The sequence below is a fragment of the Mus caroli genome, unplaced genomic scaffold (genome assembly GCF_978045245.1).
Source record: "Mus caroli unplaced genomic scaffold, Mus_caroli_1 scaffold_11, whole genome shotgun sequence".
Taxonomy (NCBI): Eukaryota; Metazoa; Chordata; class Mammalia; order Rodentia; family Muridae; genus Mus; species Mus caroli.
Window position 1 is genome coordinate 30677601 of NW_028227266.1, and position 25389 is coordinate 30702989.

A 25389-nucleotide genomic window follows, 5' to 3' on the forward strand; every position below is an offset into this window, starting at 1 on the left:
GCGTGCGCCACCATGCCCAGCTGTATAATTTTTAAAAAGAAAATATTATTAAAGTATAGTCATTAAAGGCTGCTTTTTAACTACAGAGCCATTAATTATTAAATGATTTAACAGAGTTTATGCCCTCATTTTATTTTTATATTTATATCAGCTGTTTAAGGTTTGGTCCTCTGCCACCTTGTGTTTTGACATTAACAGATTGCAAGAATCTGTGTGTTTTCTTTTACTTTCCCTTCTTAGTGGAGGAATTTCACATCTGATTCTTTTTAGTAGTTGTCCTAGACATTTTAACAAACATGCTGCCCTTAACCACATACCTAGTTTCTCCCACACATATCAGCTTCTTTGTTATTTAACTTCATTGTCATTTTGGGCATCAGTAAGGAAAGGTGTTTTCTGTTTCTTTATGAATCTTTTTGCATCTGTATTTTCTTTCTACATTCTTGCTTCAACTTTCCAAAGGAAATGACTTTGTGTTTTTGAATAGATCTATTCTGGTTAAGTGTATTCTGTTTTTATCTGAAAATACCTTTCTTTTGCCTGTTCTGTAAAAGATAGATTTCTGGGTTGTCACTGCCTCTTCTCAACACTTTGAAGATATTTCACTCCTTTCCAGCCCCTATTGTTCCTGCTGAGAGTCATCTGTCAATAAAATGCTTAGCCCTTTGGAAGGAATCTGTCTTTCCTTGGAAATACTTTTCAGGTTTTCAAGATATATTTTCCTGTTCTAAACGTTCCTATTAAGGGCTCTGGTGGTGCATTGCAGTACATTGTGTGGTGTGTGATCTATTAGTCTTCCTAAATCTGAGACTCTACCTTTCTCATTCAGCATGGAATATTTTGGATCATTTACTCCTTGCGAACTGCTTCTCTTTAGTTCTTTAGATTGTTTTTCCTAAAGCAGGGACACTTTAGTCTTTCTGTCTGTTATTTTTCTTCATGCAGTTCATTGCTTTTAAAAATATTTTATGGCATATTTTAAATTATTTCTTTCACTCTTTCTATGAGTACTAATTCCCACATCTGCTATTTTGCCAGGTCAGTAAATTTTTATTTCAATGATTATCTTATTCCTCTCTAGTTGTTAGGTTTGGTTCCTAACCAAGTACGCTGGCTTTTTAATATTGTCCATTGTTCTTCAATGTAGTTTAATAGTCTTTTTATTGCCTTTAACATATGCATTATATTTTATGGCTATTCTTAAAATACCTATAATGGTTTTAGATCTGATTTCATGATCTATTCTTTCTGATGATTCTCTCTTGGGTCTATTTCCTTGTATGTTCTGTATGCTTCTTTCTTGGTAAACCACCTACATGGAACTTTAAGAATATATTTTTAGGAAAATTTCTCTAATCAAGAGAGCTGAATTTACTTCCCCTGTGAATGAGGCGTTGTTAATCTAGAACCATTACAGATCAAAATTGCTCTTCAAGGTTTTCCTGGGTCTAGTTTTCTCTAGCTCTCTGGTCTATCACTTCGGAAAACTCTGACATTGGGCACATACATGTATGCACCACAAAGGAAAGTTTAAGAAACACATAAAGATCATGCCTAATACATAATTAATTTTTCTTCATTAACATAATTATAGTTTAAAATGAGATGTTTGTGTTTTTTCTGATACATGGTATGATGAAAATAATAGTGGCTTTACTGCTCAGCCTTTTTCTAAGCATCTTTTAAATTCTTGTCCCCCCCCCCCCCACCGCCTCTTAGTTTTAATATGAAATGAAGTAATTCTTTACCTGAACTTTTCTTCATTACAGTTCGTAAGTGGATGGCTGTACAGACTTGGTTTATGTAGACTGGATTGAGGAAGAGAGCTTTGTTGGAACCCTGAGGAGTCAGAAGGGGAAGGGGTACACATAGCTAAGAGTAGAAAATGAACCATAGCAGGGCAGAACCTCATTCAAGAGGATAAGCCTAGGGGTGAAAGGTCAGGTGATGAGAATTGATACAAGAAATGTAAGAGGACAGAAAATGCTTCAGCTAGAAATAAGTTGTCTGGGGTCAAGTTCCATGTAAGACTCTGGTTTACAAGTGTCAGTCTTTACAGAGTATGTGGAGGGACCCCATAAGACTCAGAGCATCTGAAGGCCAGACCCACCTGAGGTTTTAATTATCCATGACTTTTCTTGTGGTTTTTTTTTTTAAGATTTCATGAGCTAGGCAAAAAGGAAGTATTTTTAAGAGAACTCCTGATTGAAGTGCTGTACAAAACAAGCTGAGGGAACAAAAGAGATTGTTCTCTTGACCTCTTTGTATTCTAGAATATCTCAAGGTGAATAAATTATTACATTCATGGAAAGGAGAGAATATTAGAATTTTGTCTTAGGTTTTGTAACATTTGTATGCACAAGATCACGTTGGCCAATGCTCTGGCACGGAGGAGTGAGGGTACTTCATCATTATCCGAGGAGCCATCAAGGGTTGATGGCTTCTGGGGCAGGAGAGACATTTTTCTTTAAGGGTCCCCAGTAGGTCAATCAGAGACTTTTAGATGGCCTTATATAGGATTATATAGACAGCACAAACTGAGTTCAGAGAAAAAAAAATAAAGAAGGTGTGAAGTTAGAAGGGGATGGAGAGGTGGGGTAGCTAAACCCAGGAAGAAATAGCGAGAGGAGTGGAAGATGACTGTGATCAAACACATTGCATGAAATTCTAGCAAATTAATGAAATTACTATATTTTAAAAGAACTATGCCAATTTCATGCAAAATTCATAACATACATAATTTGTCAGTCACTAGTAAATATGCTCATTAATTTACTGATTCATTTGCTTCACAACTTGAAGAATCTTCTGTATCTCAGATATTTCTAGCTACAGAGATCCAGATATGAACAAAACCTCTGCTTTCCAAAAGGCTGTAGAGGATGAAACAGAAAATGGGTGTGGACAACAATACATGCTAAGAGAGGATTAACTATATAAGATGAAAAAATACGTAAATCTTTTAAATAGAATAGGGCAGGACCTAAGCTAGACTGACTGGATGAGGCAGGGTGCTTCTCAGAAGGAGGTGATATTAGCAGCCTATTTGACAAAGTGCTATCTGTAACAGGATCTGAGTGAGTGAGGAAAGAAACAAGACAAAGGTCTAGTCACAGGCTGTGAGGCAGGGGCTGCATTGGTATATCAGGGAACAGCAAGGGAAGGAACTACCAGCAGTGTAGCTGGAGTAGTGGGTGTAATAAGCAAGTTGGCAGAAGGTAGAAGTAAGGAATGGAGAGAGGGAGACAGAAGACCGACTCAGGAGGCTTGGGAGGATGAATGAAGAATTTATTGTACTTTGAAAGAGAAGAAATGTCGCTGATAACCGCATGATCAGATTTGTGTGTTCTAAATGAATACTCTGGCTTGTGTACTTATAATGGACTGCAAGAAAAATGGGTAAGGAGACCAGCAAGTAGGTGGACTGTGGCAAATAGTTCTAGTTTGCTTTCTTTTGTTTTGGTAAAACACTGGCCAGAAACAGTTTGGAAGAAGGGAAATTTTTGTCTCATAGTTTACAGTCCATAACTTGGGGAAGCCAAGGCTGAAAATCTAGGCAAAAGCTTACCACCGAAATTGCAGAGGAGCTGTGCTTCTTGGCTTGCCTCCATAGCTTGCACAGCCAGCTTTATTATTGCACATCCAGAGGTGGCAATGCCCACAGTGAGCTGGGCCCTAGACATTGACCATTACTCAAGAAAATGCCCCACAGACATGCCCACAGGCCAGCATGGTGTGTGTGTGTGTGTGTGTGGGGGGTAATACTTTAGTTGAAGATCCTTCTTCTCAGATGAATGTAGTTTGTGTCAAGTCAACCAAAACTATCAGCTACAGGATGTAGGCAAAAGATCTTGGCAGCTTGGTTCAATAATGAATAGAGGATTGGAATAGAGCTCCATTGAAGGAAAGTATTTTTCTACTGCACACAAAGCCCTGTGTTCAGTCTCCAGCACCACAAAAGTTGTGTGTGGTGGCTTACACTCAGAACTCAGGATGCTCAAGAGAAGATCAAAAGTTCAAGCCTCTTTCACTCCATGCAAATTTGAGGCAAGCCTAGGATAAGTGAGACCTTGTCCAAAGAAAAGGTGAGAGGGACCTTGGGAGATGTTTTGGATCTTTGTGGATATATATATATATATATATATATATATATATATATATATAACCAAAAATGTAGAATCCACTCAGAGAAATATTCTCAAGATACAGAATTGATAAAATATAGGATAATAGTATAGATTAGAAATGCTTTCTGTACTTTCTCACATTTATGTAATACCTTATCTCTGGGGAGAGGAGATGGCTGTCAGTTTATTGCTGATAGTAATTTCTAGAAAATGTGCACTTTTCTAGAAAAGAAAATATTAAATATTAAATATGAAAAATAAAATCTACCTTTTTAATGATGTACAAGAAAATATGAAGTTACATAGAAAAGATGCACATTCATAGGCACATACAACAGTTTCTTTTCAAAGATCGACTTCTATCTCTTTAAATGTGTAAAAGTTATTCATGCACAGTAAAGGGAGGCCTTTGGCTTCCAAGTATCTTATGAAATAAACAACATGTGAATTGTTTCAGATGGAAATGCATTTTCTTTCAAGGATCCATTCAGCTAATCAGGAATGTGATGAGTTTATATCCTGGCTTTGGCTCTTGTCCTGTCTAGATTTGTTTCTTGCACAAATTGTGTGAGAGCTATTTGATATTGAACCCATTCTTTAACTACATATGACTTTATGTACAGCATGTATTCTTTATTTAGTTATTTTTAAGAAACGGAGGGCCTCAAGCATTCTAGGTTAGCAGTTTACCACGGAGCCATATCCCTACCTTCGTTTTTACTATTTATTTTGACACTAGGACCCACTGAGTTTCTCAGGCCTCAAACTCATTCTGTAGATTCATTTTGCCCTGAACTTTTAATGTTCTTGTTCAGTCTCTCAAGTCTCTGAGACTGCAGGTCAGACCATCAGGTCTGGTCTAATTTTTTTAAAGAGAGTTTATAAGACTCACAGTTTATCTATAAAAACATGAAATACAGGGTATGGCATGAGGGAAGTTATTACTTATCATCATCAACATATTATTAACAGGATTGATTTTGCTTAGCGATTGGACTTACAGCTACCATGGAGTCAAACTAAGTGAAGTTTTTCAGTTCACACTCACTTGTACCTCGACTATAAAGGCTCACTAATTAGCATTCTCTAATCAAATTCCTAAGGAATGTATGAGCCTTAAAGTTCATTATTATTATCACTTGAGTAGTAATGAATTTCTATATTAACCATGGACAACTGCTGTAAGAAGAGTATCTAAGTTTAGAGGCAGCACATACCTATCAATATAAATGTAAATATTTAGAAGGCAGCTTGACAACACAATAATTTAGAAAAATAGCATCAGTAAGTTCTTCCCTGAGGCCTATGACTTCCCTAACTGTAGATTTTGACCATGTTTACAATATCAGGAATGAATTCTTTCTTGCATGACAGGCTTCAAATCCAATAAAGAGGGCAGTTGGTTACCCCATAAACTGTTTTACCACTATTGCACCAGGGAGCACATCAAGTCTTACAGGTTGGTATCTTAGAATGCATGGTGAGGTACTAGATACGGGTGTTGGGATATTGATGTGTTTCTCTCATGGTAACCTCCATAGCATCTTTCAGAGCTAAATATAGGACATGTATATCACTTTCCTGCTCCAAGATTCAGAGAACATTTTGGATGGGAAAGCAAAATGTCTATGAACGTTGAAGTATGGTCTCATAATAGCTATTGCTACCTATCTACACAAGATCAGCCATTTAAAACTTGCAGAATTCCAAGTGAGGAGAGGCTCTCAGACCTCACCCCAGTTGAGGTGTTTTGGAAGTTTAAGGCTGCATGGATAGGGAGTTTTGTTTGTTTTAAGGAGTGTTGCCCCTGGTAGAGTCCCCATACCCCATTGGATAACCTTGTGCCTGTGTATATGTCGCTAGAACTAATTGGACTTTGTGTGCTAAAATTAACTACTTAACTTCTTTAAAAGGAGGGCATAGAGTTGGATGACAGGCATGATGAATGGATATGGAGGGAGCTGGAGGATGGACATGAGGAGTGTGTATGATCAAGATACACTGTAGGCATGTATGACATTTTCAAAATTACAGCTAAAATTAAACAAACAGATAAACACCCTCACAAGCCATGGACATATGATTCTTCAGTTGTCAGGTAGGTATGTTGTGACTTTCGGTTTCTCTAGATGTCTCATTATATCTGATGGAGGAATTGTTTACAAAGAAATACTGTGGAGCTGGAGATCTTGCTCCTGCTGAGGACTCAAGTTTGATTCTCACCAGTCCCACTAGACAGCTCCCAGCCATCTGTGACTTCACCTCCAGGCAACATGATACCTCATGTACATATAATAAAAATACATCTTTAAAAATTCTACACCTTCCCTGAAAAAATGAGGGGGCGGGGTTAGAAGCGTAGGACCTTTGCCAATGATTTATTGAAAAGGTTTAACCCAAGCAGAATGGGGGAAAATGGGAAGGGATGGGAAGGAAAAAAATAAAAAAAAACTCATTCCATATATTTTAATGGCTAAGAGCCAAGAATTTCACCACAATTGGCAACATTCAAAAAACTGTGAAGACTGTCTCCATACACGTCATGAGAAGAAATTCCCTTTCCTAAAAGATGTTTCACGTTTCACGTACGAGTATTAAAGCAGCAAATGACCATGCTGAAACCTAAGGCATAGGCGATTCTTGACTTTGCTAGAACTCTTCCCGTCTTCTACCCTAACAGGGCCCCTCTTCAACTACACTGAAATTCCACTTAGTGAAAGAATCTCTTTAGGACAAACAGATTTACCAGCTCTAACTTTTAACTTAAGTGTCAAGTTTTGTTTAACCTTCAAACTTGCTTCAAATTGTATTATTTATATAATATTACATCAGAACCCCTCAAAATCACATAGAAAGGCCTTAGGCCAATGCCTCAATCCCTTGATGATTCACCTGAACCTAGGTGTGTGCTATCTTTACCTTAATTGATACCAACTTGCATGCTGAGTAATTCCAAAATTCTTTTCTGTAGCAAAAGTTAAGATCTCGACCACACTCAAGTTGGCTCCCGTGAGGAGGAGTTTCTTAAATTCACAGCCAGCAGTGCCTGGTTGCACCTCCCAGAGACAGCAGCACACCAGTAATCTCTTTAGTTCCTCACCAGAAAGTTGCACCACATTGGTATGTTATAAACTGAACTAAATCATTATGTATCAGTGTGTGCATGTGAATGTGGTACATGTGTGTGAGTATTAGGAATGTGTGTGAGGGAGATCAGAGGGAAACTTTTAGGAGTTTCTTCTCCCCTGATGGATTCCAGAGGATGAATTCAGGTAGTCATTTTTGTGCAGCAAGTGATTTTATACCCTGAACCAACTTAACAGCTCATACTGATCTGAAAGTTATCCTCTTAAATTCATATGAGAGGTCCTTACTTGTAATGTGCCTGTGTTTGGAACTATGGCTTAGAAGAAGATAAAAGTGAAATGGAGTCATAAGGAATGGAACCTTATAAATAGGACTGACTGTAAATGGCCAGGGTCTCCGGCAATCTGATGTTCTCTTAAGACGAAAAAGGAACAAAGGAAGGAAGAAAGGGAGGGAGGGAGGGAGGGAGGGAGGGAGGGAGGGAGGGAGGGAGGGAGGGAGGAAAAGAAAGAGAGAGAGGGGGGAGGGAAGGAGGAAAAGAAAGAGAGAGAGAGGGGGAAAGAAAGGAAGGAAGGAAGGAAGGAAGGAAGAAAGAAAGAAAGAAAGAAAGAAAGAAAGAAAGAAAGAAAGAAAGAAAGAAAGAAAGAAAGAAAGAAAGAAGGCAAGCAAGCACACAAGCAAACAGGCAGGCAGGCAGGACTAAGCACAGAGAAAACAGTCTGTGAGGCAGCAAAGTGAGGACGTAGCAGACTGGGACTGGAGACACAGAGACAGGACTCCCCAGAGCACTGTACACTGATGGCCTTCATATTGGACTTGTGGGCTCACTAGATCTCAGAACATACATTTGTCTTGCTTAAGCCATACAGTGTGTGCTATTCTGTTATGACATCCTTAGCTGACTAAGACAGATGTGGGTACCAACGGTGGTGCTTCTGAGGTAGAATCTTAAAGACAATTTTTCGGAATTTGTTCTAGAGATTCTTGATATTTCACATCTAGTTCCATTTAAAGACAATGTTAGCACACACACACAAAGTGAAAGGAGCACTGAAGGCCTGAGGCATGGTCTGGCCACAGGACTACAAATTATCCCAGAGTAACTGCTAATAGAACACTCATAAGAAGCAAGGGTCTGCATAAACAAGCATGTGGCTATTTTGAACACTGTTATCACACTGAGGAATGCCCTGAGACTTTAGCTTGTTATTACTGATATTTATTAACAAAGTAAAAAAAAAAAGGACAAGCTTGGAAATTCTTTTGTTCTTTTTCTTTTAGTGAACATCAGGGCATATTTTTTCCATACTTTTCCAAATTTATTTATTTACTCACTTTACATCCCAATCGAAGCCCCCTTCCTTCTAGTTCCTCCTCACACAGTCCCTCCTCCTTCCTCATCCCTTCCACCTCTGAGAAGGAGGAAGAACCCCTGGGTACCAAAGTACCCTGAAACTTTCCCAGGGACTGAACCACCAACTGAAAAGCTTGGGTTTTCAAACTGTTGGCTCAAACACTGCATGCAGACTCGGGAAGCCTTTATACCTGCTTAGATGTGCTTCTTCTCCTCTGTAGCCAAAGGGCTGAACTTAATGGAAAAATCAAACCAAGAATCTTAGATGAGTTGACTTATAATGCAAATTGAATTCTCTTCCACTCTAGCTGTCTATACCATGAAGGCACCAATTGGGAAGATGTGGGATCTTTAAAGTTAAGACTTTTGGGCAGCCTGAACAAATTTGGGGCACTGAGCCCTTAAATTGCTACTTTGCCTAGAGAAGCATCCTTTGTCTTTCCAGTAGAATCAGCCTGTTCACTCACTATGGTTCTGATTTTCTTCATGACCCATAGGAAGCAAACAAGCATAGAGATAGTGTAAAGCAGGACCCTATTTGATTTTGCTTAACCACAACCCTTACCCACACTGCAAGACACTCACCTTATATAATGTACTTGGTGGTAGATTGATAAGACTAGAGTGTCAGAGGCTACAAGATTGCTTATAAGTGCCAGCATGGAGATAAATATGACTACTGTTGTAGATATCAGGGTTAAAGCAGCTATCCTCATAACCAGACTCATGCAGGCTCACAGATGCTGGATGCTAGGTATTAGATGCTGAAATCTACCTTATTAAATCTCAGGAACCTTAAGAGCAGAAATAAAGGTCTACATTGTACCCCAAGAGACCAGAGAACAAAAGTATTATGCAAGACGCTAGAGCCCCATAATGTGCCTTGGCCAAGTCAGAATCCCTCGTACCTGGATAATCTAGCTATAGAACTCAAATTCGTGCCCACTATATGTCACTGCAAGTCCAATTACAGGGACAAAGAGGACATAAGTTTTGAGCTCTATGGTCTGAGATGGCAGCTAGTCTTGCTTTGTTTTTCCTGAACTGTACCTAAAATTGAATTAAAGGCCACTCACTGCTTAGCTGCCTCTGTAGATACACAAAGCCCCACTGCCTGCTATCCATCCCTACCCCCTTTCTTGACAGCGTTACACAGGAGCTTTGGTGCATTGCCACAAATGCAAAAAGGCATTGGATTCCTTAACCAAAGGAGGAAGGCCTTCCTATTTTAAAATTTCATTAGGAAATACACCCAGAGGCTAGGATGTGATGAACTCAGGTAATGCATAAATCCAGGAAGACAGGAGAGTATTAGAGAAGGGATGGACATGGCTTGTTCCTGAAATGTAAGGAACAAGGCTTAGTGAGAATGTATGTCTGTGCGAGCTGCATATAGAGACTCTCAGAGAAGGCTAAAAGCTCCCACTGCTTCAGGAGGCTGTAATTCACAGGGTCAATAACAAAGAGCGCAAGTCTGAAGCTAAAAATAAGAGAAGGAAAAGGAAAAGTTTTCTAAGAGAAATTAACTCCAGTTCAAGGATACTGGCAGCATCCTTGGGCTGGCGGCAGGGCGGGCAAAGGGAAAGAATATGTTTTGTTTCTTGGTAACCTGTAATCTGTTAGCGGAGACAGCAAAAGGCAAATATATTTGCACTTCATACTGCCCTTCCTGATTGGTACTGAATAGGGGTACATAGGGTAAATGAAGACTAATTTTGCCTTCACTCATCTAAAGCTACTCCCAATCAATGGTCCACTGCAGATCTTCCCACACGGGAAAGCAAAGGCAGGAGAGGCTGGCACAGAAAAGTAGGTCATATGCATCTGCTCCTGAGCCTGCTCCTCTATTCATCAAGCTGATAGGCACAAATAATAAATAACCTAAGAAAGAAACGGCTCTGTGAATGGTTCCTGATTGCTGCAGAAGGCATTGTTGAGAAAGGAAATGAGGTCTGAATAGAGAAGAGATTAGAGAGCATCTACCAGATGCACCCCAGGGATTTGCATGTCTCTTAGTCACTTCTTTCATTTGGCAAATAGAACAGTTCTTTTAGAGAGATTCCTGGCCTGTCCTCTTCCATCCTCTGCCATAAGGGTTTTCAGGTGTTACACCTGAGGTGCACCCAAGGTCATTAGCTACTCGTTTAAAGATATGACCTGTGAAAGTTGATGCCCAAGATTCATTGTGGACCACACATTTGAACACACCACTGTGGGTAATAAATGGGTGGATATATATTATACAAACACACAATTATTAGCATTTGTATCCATACTTTGGACTGTTCAGTATTCAGAATAAGGAAACTTAACTCAGGTGTTCCACCCATATCATACCAAATCTTCTGGTCCCCTAAGTGAGATGGAGGCTGTCAATCACAAGTGAAATTTATGATATCAAAGGTAACTTGCTTCTTAATTTAAGTATTTGGATTTTAAAAATAATTGCAAGTGAATCTGAGCCATCCCCACCAGATTATCCATTAGTTAATTTCTAATATTAAGTGGCAATATAATTGTTGACACTCAAACCTAGCATAAGGCTTTTATCTAGGGACCCCTTTTTATAGTTTATTAGCATAAAAATGAGATTTCTTCTATGAACTATTCACCTTTCCACTTGTTTTTAAGCAATTAATCATTCATTGGAAAAATGTTTAATTAAAATACTTTTTTTTACTTTCAACCAGAACTATGTGAAACAAAAATAAAGCAGTTTGACAAAGAAAAATTAAAGAAAACACAGTTTTTTTGTCTGCTTTTTATTTTTTTTTTAATATTTTTATTACATATTTTCATCAATTACATTTCCAATGCTATCCCAAAAGTCCCCCATAGCGCCCCCCACTTCCCTACCCACCCATTCCCATTCTTTTGGCCCTGGCATTCCCCTATATTGGGGCATATAAAGTTTGCAAGTCCAATGGGCCTCTCTTTCCATTGATGGCCGACTAGATCATCTTTTGATACATATGCAGCTAGAGACAAGAGCTCCAGGGTTCTGGTTAGTACATCATGTTGTTCCAACAATAGGGTTGCAGATCCCTTTAGCTCCTTGGGTACTTTCTCTAGCTTCTCCATTGGGAGCCCTGTGATACATCCAATAGCTGACTGTGAACATCCACTCCTGTATTTGCTAGGCCCCAGCATCTTCTCACAAGAGACAGCTATATTTGGGTCCTTTCAGCAAAATCTTGCTAGTGTATGCAATGGTGTCAGCGTTTAGAAGCTGCTTATGGGATGGATCCCTGGATACAGCAGTCTCTAAATGGTCCATCCTTTCATCACAGCTACGGACTTTGTCTCTGTAACTCCTTCCCTGGGTGTTTTGTTCCCAATTCTAAGAAGGTGCACAGTGTCCACACCTTGGTCTTCATTCTTCTTGAGTTTCATGCGTTTAGCAAATTGTATCTTATATCTTGGGTATCCTAAGTTTTGGGCTAATATCCACTTATCAGTGAATACATATTGTGTGAGTTCTTTTGTGATTGTGTTACTTCACTCAAGATGATGCCCTCCAGGTCCATCCATTTGGCTAGGAATTTCATAAATTCATTCTTTTTAATAGCTGAGTAGTACTCCATTGTGTAAATGTACCATAATTTCTGTATCCATTCCTCTGTTGAGGGACATCTGGGTTCTTTCCAGCTTCTGGCTATTATAAATAGGGCTGCTATGAACATAGTGGAGCATGTGTCCTTTTTACCGGTTGGGACATCTTCTGGATATATGCCCAGGAGAGGTATTGCTGGATCCTCCGGTAGTACTATGTCCAATTTTCTGAGGAACCCCCAGACTGATTTCCAGAGTGGTTGTACAAGCTTGCAATCCCACCAACAATGGAGGAGTGTTCCTCTTTCTCCACATCCTCGCCAGCATCTGCTGTCACCTGAATTTTTGATCTTAGCCATTCTGACTGGTGTGAGGTGGAATCTCAGGGTTGTTTTGATTTGCATTTCCCTGATGATTAAGGATGTTGAACATTTTTTCAGGTGCTTCTCTGCCATTCGGTATTCCTCTGGTGAGAATTCTTTGTTCAGTTCTGAGCCCCATTTTTTAATGGGGTTATTTGACTTTCTGGAGTCCACCTTCTTGAGTTCTTTATATATATTGGATATTAGTCCCTTATCTGATTTAGGATAGGTGAAGATCCTTTCCCAATCTGTTGGTGGTTTTTTTGTCTTATTGATGCTGTCTTTAGCCTTGCAGAAGCTTTGTAGTTTCATGAGGTCCCACTTGTCAATTCTCGATCTTACAGCACAAGCCATTACTGTTCTATTCAGGAATTTTTCCCCTGTGCCCATATCTTCAAGGCTTTTCCCCACTTTCTCCTCTATAAGTTTCAGTGTCTCTGGTTTTATGTGAAGTTCCTTGATCCACTTAGACTTGACCTTAGTACAAGGAGATAGGAATGGATCGATTCGCATTCTTCTACATGTTAACAACCAGTTGTGCCAGCACCATTTGTTGAAAATGCTGTCTTTCTTCCACTGGATGTTTTTAGCTCCCTTGTCGAAGATCAAGTGACCGTAGGTGTGTGGGTTCATTTCTGGGTCTTCAATTCTATTCCATTGGTCTATTTGTCTGTCACTATACCAGTACCATGCAGTTTTTATCACAATTGCTCTGTAGTAGAGCTTTAGGTCCGGCATGGTGATTCCACCAGAGGTTCTTTTATCCTTGAGAAGAGTTTTTGCTATCCTAGGTTTTTTGTTATTCCAGATGAATTTGCAGATTGCACTTTCTAATTCGTTGAAGAATTGATTTGGAATTTTGATGGGGATTGCATTGAATCTGTAGATTGCTTTTGGCAAGATAGCCATTTTTACAATGTTGATCCTGCCAATCCATGAGCATGGGAGATCTTTCCATCTTCTGAGATCTTCTATAATTTCTTTCTTCAGAGACTTGAAGTTTTTATTATACAGATCTTTCACTTCCTTAGTTAGAGTCACGCCAAGATATTTTATATTATTTGTGACTATTGAGAAGGGTGTTGTTTCCCTAATTTCTTTCTCAGCCTGTTTATTCTTTGTGTAGAGAAAGGCCATTGATTTGTTTGAGTTAATTTTATATCCAGCTACTTCAGCGAAGCTGTTTATCAGGCTTAGGAGTTCTCTGGTGGAATTTTTAGGGTCACTTATATATACTATCATATCATCTGCAAAGAGTGATATTTTGACTTCATCTTTTCCAATTTGTATCCCTTTGATCTCCTTTTGTTGTCGAATTGCTCTGGCTAGGACTTCAAGTACAATGTTGAATAGGTATGGAGAAAGTGGACAGCCTTGTCTAGTCCCTGATTTTAGAGGGATTGCTTCAAGCTTCTCACCATTTACTTTGATGTTGGCTACTGGTTTGCTGTAGATTGCTTTTATCATGTTTAGGTATGGGCCTTGAATTCCTGATCTTTCCAAGACTTTTATCATGAATGGGTGTTGGATCTTGTCAAATGCTTTTTCCGCATCTAACGAGATGACCATGTGGTTTTTGTCTTTGAGTTTGTTTATATACTGGATTACGTTGATGGATTTCCGTATATTGAACCATCCCTTCATCCCTGGGATGAAACCTACTTGGTCAGGATGGATGATTGTTTTGATGTGTTCTTGGATTCGGTTAGCAAGAACTTTATTGAGGATTTTTGCATCAATATTCATAAGGGATATTGGTCTGAAGTTTTCTATCTTTGTTGGGTCTTTTTGTGGTTTAGGTATCAGAGTAATTGTGGCTTCATAGAATGAGCTGGGTAGAGTACCTTCTGTTTCTATTTTGTGGAATAGTTTGTGAAGAACTGGGATTAGATCTTCTTTGAAGGTCTTATAGAACTCTGCACTAAACCCATCTGGTCCTGGGCTTTTTTTAGTTGGGAGACTATTAATGACTGCTTCTATTTCTTTGGGGGATATAGGGCTGTTTAGATCATTAACCTGATCTTGGTTCAACTTTGGTACCTGGTATCTGTCTAGGAACTTCTCCATTTCATCCAGGTTCTCCAGTTTTGTTGAGTATAGCCTTTGGTAGAAGGATCTGATGGTGTTTTGGATGTCTTCAGGATCTGTTGTTATGTCTCCTTTTTCATTTCTGATTTTGTTAATTAGGATGCTTTCCCTGTGCCCTCTAGTGAGTCTGGCTAAGGGTTTATCTATCTTGTTGATTTTCTCAAAGAACCAGCTCCTTGATTGGTTGATTCTTTGAATAGTTTTTCTTGTTTCCACTTGGTTGATTTCGCCCCTGAGTTTGATTATTTCCTGCTGTCTACTCCTCTTGGGTGAATTTGCTTCCTTTTGTTCTAGTGCTTTTAGGTATGTTGTCAAGCTGCTAATGTGTGCTCTCTCTAGTTTCCTTTTGGAGGCACTCAGAGCTATGAGTTTTCCTCTTAGAGATGCTTTCATTGCGTCCCATAAGTTTGGGTATGTTGTGGCTTCATTTTCATTGAACTCTAAAAAGTCCTTAATTTCTTTCTTTATTCCTTCCTTGACCAATGTATCATTGAGAAGAGTGTTGTTCAGTTTCCACGTGAAGGTTGGCTTTCTATTATTTATTTTGTTATTGAAGATCAGCCTTAGTCCATGGTGATCTGATAGGATGCATGGGACAATTTCAATATTTTTGTATCTGTTGAGGCCTGTTTTGTGACCAATTATGTGGTCAATTTTGGAGAAGGTACCATGAGGTGCTGAGAAGAAGGTATATCCTTTTGTTTTAGGATAGAATGTTCTGTAGATATCTGCCAGATCCATTTGATTCATAATTTCTCTTAGTTTCTCTGTATCCCTGTTTAGTTTCTGTTTCCATGATCTGTCCATTGGTGAAAGTGGTGTGTTGAAGTCTCCCACTATTATTGTATGAGGTGCAATGTGTGCTTTGAGATTTACTAAAGTTTCTTTAATGAATGTGGCTGCCTTTGTATTTGGAGCATAGATATTCAGGATTGATAGTTCCTCTTAGAGGATTTTACCTTTGATGAGTATGAAGTGTCCCTCCCTGTCTTTTTCAATGACTTTGGGTTGGAAGTCAATCTTATCAGATATTAGAATGGCTACTCCAGCTTGTTTCTTCATACCATTTGCTTGGAAAATTGTTTTCCAGCCTTTCATTCTGAGGTAGTGTCTATCTTTTTCTCTGAGATGAGTTTCCTGTAAGCAGCAAAATGTTGGGTCTTGTTTGTGTAGCCAGTTTGTTAGTCTATGTCTTTTTATCGGGGAGTTGAGTCCATTGATATTAAGAGATATTAAGGAAAAGTAATTGTTGTTTCCTGTTATTTTTGTTGTTAAAGTTGGCATTCTGTTCTTGTGGCTGTCTTCTTTTAGGTTTGTTGAGGGATTACCTTCTTGTTGTTTCTAGGGCGTGGTTCCTGTCCTTGTATTGGTTTTTTTCTGTTATTATCCTTTGAAGGGCTGGATTCGTGGAGAGATAATGTGTGAATTTGGTTTTGTCGTGGAATACTTTGGTTTCTCCATCTATGTTAATTGAGAGTTTGGCTGGGTATAGTAGCCTGGGCTGGAATTTGTGTTCTTTTAGTGTCTGTATAACATCCGTCCAGGATCTTCTGGCTTTCATAGTCTCTGGTGAAAAATCTGGTGTAATTCTGATAGGCTTGCCTTTATATGTTACTTGGCCTTTTTCTCTTACTGCTTTTAGTATTCTATCTTTATTTAGAGCATTTGTTGTTCTGATTATTATGTGTCGGGAGGTATTTCTTTTCTGGTCCAGTCTATTTGGAGTTCTGTAGGCTTCTTGTACGTTCATGGGCATCTCTTTCTTTAGATTTGGGAAGTTTTCTTCTATAATTTTGTTGAAGATGTTTGCTGGTCCTTTGAGTTGAAAATCTTCATTGTCATCCACTCCTATTATCCGTAGGTTTGGTCTTCTCATTGTGTCCTGTATTTCTTGGATGTTTTGAGTTAGGATCTTTTTGCATTCTACATTTTCCTTGATTGTTGTGCTGATGTTCTCTATGGAATCTTCTGCACCTGAGATTCTCTCTTCCATCTCTTGTATTCTGTTGCTGATGCTGGTATCTATGGTTCCAGATTTCTTTCCTAGGGTTTCTATCTCCAGTTTTGCCTCATTTTGGGTTTTCTTTATTGTGTCTACTTCCCTTTTTAGGTCTAGTATGGTTTTGTTCATTTCCATCATCTGTTTGGATGTGTTTTCCTGTTTTTCTGTAAGGACTTCTACCTGTTTGATTAGGTTATCCTGTTTTTTTTAAGGATTTGTAACTCTTTAGCAGTGTTCTCCTGCAATTCTTTAAGGGATTTTTGTGCTTCCTCTTTATTGTCTTCTACCTGTTTACCAGTGTTCCTTTGTATTTCTTTAAGTGTGTTATTAAAGTCCTTCTTGAAGTCCTCTACCATCATCAGGAGATATGCTTTTAGATCCGTGTCTAGCTTTTCCGGTGTGTTGGGGTGCCCTGGACTGGGCGAAGTGGGAGTGCTGGGTTCTGATGATGGTGAGTGGTCTTGCTTTCTGTTAGTAAGATTATTACGTTTACCTTTCGCCATCTGGTAATCTCTGGGGTTAGTTGTTGTCGTTGTCACTGTTTGAAGATTGGAGCAGAAGCTGTGTTCCACTCACCAGCAGTCTCAAAATCCTGTGGCGGGGGTCGTGGGTAGCTGGCAGTACCCTGGTGCTGGTCCAGCTGGAAGAGGCCTGTGGTCCTACTCAGGCCGGTTTTCTGCTTCCCTAACTAATGCAGCCTCAGGTCCTGCGTGCAATTGGATTGGAGCAGAAGCTGTGTTCCACTCTCCAGAAGTCTTAAGATCCTGTGGCGGGTGTTGTGGGTAGCTGGCGAGTGTCAGCCGACCCTGTGCCCTAGCTACTCCGGTGCTGATCCGGCCGGATGAGGCCTGTGGCCCTACTCAGGCCGGTTTCTGCTTCCCTAACTAATGCTGTCTCAGGTCCCGCACGCAATTGGATTGGAGCAGAAGCTGTGTTCCACTCACCAGCAGTCTCAAAATCCTGTGGAGGGGGTCGTGGGTAGCTGGCGGGTGTCAGCCGACCCTGCGCTCTAGCTACCCAGGTGCTGATCCGGCTGGATGAGGCCTGTGGCCCTACTCTGGCCGGTTTCTGCTTCCCTAACTAATGCAGTCTCAGGTCCCGCGCGCAATTGGATTGGAGCAGAAGCTGTGTTCCACTCACCAGAAGTCTTAAGATCCTGTGGCGGGTGTTGTGGGTAGCTGGCGAGTGTCAGCCGACCCTGCGCCCTAGCTACCCTGGTGCTTTTCTGACCGGAAGAGGCTTGTGGCCCTACGTAGGCCGGATTTCTGCCTCCCCAACCAAAGCAGTCTCAGGTCCCGCGTGATTGGACTGGAGCAGAAGCTGTGTTCCACTCACCAGCAGTCTCAAAATCCTGTGGAGGGGGTCGTGGGTAGCTGGCAGGTGTCAGCCGACCCTGCGATCTAGCTACCCCGGTGCTTTTCTGACCGGAAGAGTCTTGTGGCCCTATGTAGGCCGAATTTCTCCCTCCCCAACCAAAGCAGTCTCAGGTCCCGCGTGATTGGACTGGAGCAGAAGCTGTGTTCCACTCATCAGCAGTCTCAAAATCCTGTGGCGGGGGTCGTGGGTAGCTGGCAGGTGTCAGCCGACCCTGCGATCTAGCTACCCCGGTGCTGATCCGGCCGGATGAGGCCTGTGGCCCTACTCTGGCCGGTTTCTGCTTCCCTAACTAATGCAGTCTCAGGTCCTGTGCGCAATTGGATTGGAGCAGAAGCTGTGTTCCACTCACCAGAAGTCTTAAGATCCTGTGGCGGGTGTTGTGGGTAGCTGGCGAGTGTCGAAAACACAGTTTTTGTGACTCAAGCATCACTTATGACTCTATTACCCTGTGACTCACTGAATAAAACTAAAGCCAGAGCAGTTGTGACTATATTCTGTGTTAAGAAAACACAACATCCCTGCAGATCACCTTAAGGACACAAAGAAGACAATTCAGCAGACTATCTTAAGGAAATAGGACCTCTCTGTATTCTCTCTTGGAGAAGTCTGGGATGAGAACTTGTTTTATTTAAACGTTTAAGGGAAAATATCTTTAAATATCTAATTAAAGCCCATAGATAGATAGATAGATAGATAGATAGATAGATAGATAGATAGATGAAATCTAAACTAATACCTATAACTGCAGCAACCATGGCAGTCCTTATGTTTCTTTCTTCAACCAATATCCACCAATCAACAAACATGCATGGTTGTTCAAAACCTTGAAGCACAGTTTGAACCTGCAAAATAATTTTAAGGTGTCATTACTTACCTTGACTTTCATTTTGTGCTACCAATCAGTGAGTAGTATGGATATGCTCTGTTGGTCATGAGTAACGGTAATTAAAACTTTTGATATCTGTACATTTGTGTTCATCTGACTTTTGATAGTTCTCAAGGGTCTCATATCCACCTGCATTTCCAGGCCGGTGTCTGCGTTAAAGCATAATGAGGGGAGCTGGTCATGGACGTGCACACCTGCAATGCCAGCAGTTGGGAAGCTAGGAAGCTTATAGAAAGTTTGAGATCAGCCAGATCTACATAGCCAGTGCCAGGCCAGTGAAAGCTATGGGGAAAGACCCCGGCTCAAACCAAACAAATGAGAGAACAAACACAAAAACCAGAACAGACAAAAACAACACTAATTAATCACTGTGGGTCGCAGACACATTAAACAGAATGAAACAAGTTCTGTACATTGGAGGAAGACTTCTTGGGGGAAAAACATGTTCAGTTGGTAAAATGTGTATGAAGATAATTTGGAAATTATGATCAACATTGTGTGTGTGTATGTGTGTGTGTGTGACCACAAATATCCATTTAAAAGGACAAACTAGGACATAGTCAGAAAAAGACTGAGGACAGTCATTAAGGAACCAGAAAAGCAAACTGTCTGAGTATGTAGGGCTGTAAAAGGAGTGGTATCATTAGTCTAGATGTGTCTTGCAGTGCCCTACAACAGTAAATAATAATAATAATAATAATAATAATAAAGCAAGTATCTTCAAGGGCCTTTGTTCTAAATATTGAGGGATCTTTATACCCCTCACTATATTCTATACAAGTGGAAGCATCACAATGTGGCAGAAAGCAGGAGTATGACAGCTAAGAGTCTACAAAAACATATAATAACAATAACAGATCAATGTTTCTGCAGAACCTTGCACTAGAGGGACCACATACCAAGGAAAGTAGGCAGAGAGATAAACAAAAAGTTGCTTGAGAGTCAAAGGAGATTCTGTGAGACCTGCATTTTACAATTACAACTGGCCTGGCATGACAGCGGGCACCACTGGTGAGTAGTGACGTAGATGTCACAGAAGTAACTAAACATGTTCTGATTGCCTGTAAAGCCTGCCCCACAAGATGAACACTATAGATGGCACCATAATTGCTGCCAAGAAGCTGGGGCTAGATAGATTATAGACCCCAGGAAAGAACCTACTATTATTTTGCTGAAAGAAGATAGTATTAAACTAGCTCCTGAAGACTCAGTGTTACACCCATAGATTATTACATCCCCCAACCTTCATTGGGGAAGCTTCTTTTTTCAGTTGATGGTGATTAACACAGAGACTCACAACTGGTCAGGTTCCAGAGAATGAGAGACTGTAGAGGGCTCTGCTTCAAATGTGTCTTGCACATATGTGTCTATATCATAGCCTTCCTCCCCAGGCTCAAGGATCATTGCAGAAGTGAGGAGGGTGAAAGCTGTAGGAACCCGAGGTGGTAGATGACTACACTGAAACTGTGGGTTTGGAACACAGTAGAGCAGTTATGACAGCATGCATAAGATTTGTGTGAGCTCAAGACAGACAAAATCACAACACAGAGGAGCCTATGATGATGGCATTAAGTTCTACCCCTAGGTGAGAAGCTATTGGCATTTGATAGCTGCTGAGAAAGAGACAGTAAATTTTCTTTAAAGGTGTGACCCCCTGCTAGGCTGATCATGATTTAGTGGTTGGCTTCACACCTGAAAACATTTAGACAATAGAGAATGGAAATGAAGAGCTTTGAAAAGTGGGAAGGAGTGTGGGGTTGAAGAGAAGAGGCTATGCATTTTAGAGAGATTGGAGGGAGTGAGGGGGCGTGGTAAATGGGCTGAGTTAGAGGGATGAAAGAGAAAGACGGAAATGATCTAATTATATCTAACAACAAAAACTTTTAAAAAGGCAGGAAATTGAATGGGTAGGGAGGTGTGGATCTGAGAGGAATTGGGAGGGTAAATATGATCAAGATATAGTATATAAAAATCTCAATGAATTAAAAAAATGTTATTTTAAAAACTCTACAGAACACACTCATAGAAGCAGTGGGGAGGGGGATGGTATAGGGGGATTCTAGGGAGGAGCAGAAAAAGGGATAACAATTGAAATGTAAATAAAAATATCTAATAAAAACAAAACAACAAAATAAACAAGAAACATTTTTTAAACAAAGATAAAAAATCAAAGATGATAAAAATACATAAAACAAATAACTATGTAAAATCTCTTATAAATAAGACCTGGTTTTATTTTAGTTTTTAAAAATGAATAAAAGGGTAGATAAAGGATGAAAAGCAAGTGCACTCACGTGGAGGTCCAGCATTCACCTGTTGTGCATCAGAAGTAAAGGAGAATGTCCATGGAAGGATGCATTATTTTAAGAAGCTCTGATAAAGATCTTTCAAATTGTAGTTTTAAAAATAAGAATGAACCGATTCCAGAAGGTCCATAGCCCTGGAGTTATAAGTACAAAGAATAACACATATGGACACATCACAGAATGTCTGAATACAGAATACCAAAGAAATAGTGAAAATGTTAAGCACAGCCATGGGAGAAAGATACTGTCTTCAAAGGAGACGCCTAGAGAAAGACATCAGCCAGAAGGCAGTGTGATGAAATGTGCAAACTCTGTGGAGGGTTGATGATGCTCGCTCGCATTAACATACTAGCTGAAATGAAGACAGACACCAGAAACAAGAGCCAAATGATGACTTCCTAAATTGAAAAGCTTATACATTTTATTACCAATATTTTATAGAGAAGAAATTCTTGAACCAGGATTTTAATAGAAAAATGGTCTATTCAGTTGAATGACCTTTATGAAAAAGAGAAAATGATGAATATTTAAAGTAGTCATTAACTTTCACACAAAAATTTCTTTAAAAGTTTGTATCATTTAATGCATATATATACATATATATATGTATATATGTATACACACACATACATGCATACATTTATATAGTATCAAAGTTGATCAGGAAAGAGTGTATGTGTCATGAATAAGAAAAAATCAACATTAGATAAAATATGGCATAGAGTGGATAGGCCTCAACATCTTTGTGTTATGTGTGAAAAATGAAAGGAAACTGACTATGACATTAGACAGTGAAATTAGATGATATTTCCAAAAGAAAGCAATAACAGGAATAAAAGACCAGGAAAAGTCAAATATATACAACAGATACTGCAGTAATGGAGTTGTTGTAGCTGAGTAACTAGTAAATGGTTCTCCGAGGATTGTCATTCTGAATAATATAACTAAATCCCACTAGGTTGACTTCACAGTGACACAATTTAAAGAAAAGTACACAAGAAGTTCATAAGTAAAGTGTTGGGAAAATGTTTCATATAAACAATATTTAAAAAGTGAATGTAATATAAAATTACACTTATAACATTTTAAATATAGATATGTGTTGTAGAAATAAACATCCATCCTATATAAACTTTGACACTTTTAGATTGTGTGTACCTAAAAAAAAATATATCTCAGAATGTCTTACACAAAGGTGAATGCATGAAAACAAAGGCAAGGAGAAAAACACAGCTGTAAATTTCTCTCACCGCCTTATGAAGAGCAGATAAATTCAAGAATCATTGAGTAAGACCAATAGAAAAAGATTCATCAAATTATCCAGATGTACATGCATTGAACTGTGTGGAGGATGGCGTGGTTGTTTACATTTCTAGTGCAAACCAAATGTGATTCTAAAATGCATCATATTTTAAGTTATAAAGCAAGTTTGGAAACCTTTGGAAGGACTGTTTACATGCAGAACATACAATCTCACCACAGTAAGATTTAGTTAAGAGTATGTATAAAAATTTAATTAGAAAATCCCTGAAGAACTCAATGTGGCAGTGCCTACCTGTTATGTCAATGCTTAAGAGACTAAGGGAAATGATCACAAGTTTGAGGCCAGCCTCTGCTTCAGATGGAGACCTTCGCTCAAAGAAATTTTGAATGATTAAAAATTAAATAATACGTTTCTAATTACAATGCTAATTAGAATATGTTTTAAAGTAAGTGACAATGAAAACTACATTATAGCAAGGTTCTTGAAATTCAGTTAAGCTGTACTCACAGAGAGGCTTACAACCTAAATATAAAGATGGGTATATATTATAAAAAAATCAAGAGTCAAAAAACAAGTAAAAAAAACATCATATAACACATAAATAAAGCATAAAATAAACACAACACAGCATAATAGAAGTAAAAATAGAAGTAAAAAAGACATACAAACTCAAATGTCATGAAATGTTTAAGGTAATTCTTTAAAGAGTATAAAATAATAAAACTCTTAGTGAAACTGTTCAAGAAGAAATGATAAAAGACACATAACCGTCATCAGGATCATCAACTTCTTACAGAGACTAAAAAAGAAAATAAGAAAGTCTGAGCTTGTTTGTGTTCATTGATTTCAAATTTAGGACAAACTAAAACATTTTCCATGCAAAACAGTTTGCACAAACTGGAAGCTCAAATAGATGTCTGAATATTCTTCTACACAGTTTTCCGGTAAATACTTCACAAGGAAGCAAATTCTGAGCCTACCAGAAAGAGGAAATGGAGGGAATCAGATGTGAGGAAGACTGGATGTGGGAGGGAGCTGGGAGAATACGATGGAGGGGGAAGTGGATGGGATATAGTGTCTGAAAGTATCAAGTTTGAAGAGGAGGAGAAGTAGAGGAGGATGAAAAGGGAAAGGAGGAGGATGAGAAAGAGGAGAAGAAAGAAAGGAAGGAAGAAAGAGAGAGGAAGGAAGGAAGGAGAGAGAGAGAGAGAGAGAGAGAGAGAGAGAGAGAGAAAGAGAGAGAGAGAGAGAGAGAGAGAGAGAGAGAGAGAGAGAGAGAGAGAGAGAGAGAGAGAGAGAGAGAGAGAGAGAGAGAGAGAAACGAAACACAGATGTCTCCGGGTAAATGTTTTCAAACGTTAACAGAAGAGAACACTTTTCATATAGTTTTCTAGTGAATGAGGACTACTTTAAAACATCAATTTTTTAGAAGTCACTTTAAAGAAATGTTGTGAGTTTAAGGGACATCAAAATTTCCTGAATTTTTTAAAATGAAATATAAAAGCAAATTAGTTTATCAGTGTGGCTGGAAAACCTTTGAAAAGCATTAACAAATCAAATTCAGAAATTAAGCATTTCACCAAAGTGTTAATTCCAGAGACCAAAAAAGTTACCTCTCCGTTAAAGAAAAGTCAATGTAATTCACAATACTAACGGAGAACAGAAGGAAAACCAGAAAACCAAGTAATCACCTTATTAAATACAGAATGCCTCACAGACTTTCATATCAATTAATCATTAAAAAGGACAGTCTCAACATTTTGAAAAACTAAAACAAATACATAGATTAGTTTTTAAAACTTCCTTCTCTTACAAGTGGTTATCAGTTGGAGATAGCTTCTGGGTTAGGGATGAAGGGTGTGTGACTCTACCTGTTGCAGACCTGTGCAAGCCCTGTTCATGCTGCCACCCTCTGCGTGTTCTTATGTGCACCAGCCCTGTTGTCAAGAATGGCCTGACTTCTTGGGATCCTGTATCCCCTCTGGCTTTTACACTCTCCACTTACTTTTCCATGAGGCTCCTTGAGCGCTGAGGAGAGGATTTGATGAAGACATCTCTTTTAGGGCTGAGTGTCCTGAGGCTTCTCACTCTACATTTGCTCTGACTGTGGCTGTATGTATTTGTTGTAGGAGGTAGCTTCTCTGATGATGGCTGAACAAGGCACCGCAATAACCACTGAATAACCACTTGCAGATGAAAATCGAGTTCCCTTAAAGAGAATCCCACTAGGAAAACAAACTACTCTTAAGAGAAATGTGTTAGCCTTCTTTATGGCTCTGTCCCACAGTTTCCTGGTACACAGTCAGGTATGCTTCACTATAAAGGGGACTGCTTGCCCCTTCCTCCCCCTCTTGCTCCCTTACCCTGTTCCCCCCTGTCCCTTTTCTCCCCATTTCCCTCCCCTGACCTCTCCAAGTGTTCTGTTCATGGCCTCTCCTCCTTATCCCTCCCCTCTCTCCCTTCCCCTCCCTCCAAATGTACCCTTGGCCCTCTTTCAATTTTTTATAAAACACAACACCATGCCCAACAGTAGTTGGTCAACAGGAACTGAAGTCAAAGGCATCTTTGGATTTTCCTTGTCTCATAGTATCATATAAGGGCTTCCTTCCTTCCTTCCTTCCTTCCTTTCTTTTTCCCTCCCTCCCTCCCTCCCTCCCTCCCTCCCTCCCTCCCTTCCTTCCTGTCTTTCTTTCTTACCTGTCGGTCTTTATTTTTACTTATTTATTTATATCATTTATTCACTTAATCCTACAGGTCCTTTGTGCATACACTATGCCTTCTAGTTTTGTGTTTCTGTGGGATGCCTGAGTGTATAAACTAGGTCTCTGTGTTTGTATTTGTTTCTTGTGCCTTTCTGGGCCCCTTGTCCTTCTGCTTGGTTTTTCTTATTCTGATTTTCTTTTGTTTTTGTTTGATTATACTATAGCTCATTTTATTTTCTTATTATCCTTTAGATGCCTTAGTTTGTTGTCCAATGAGAAGCA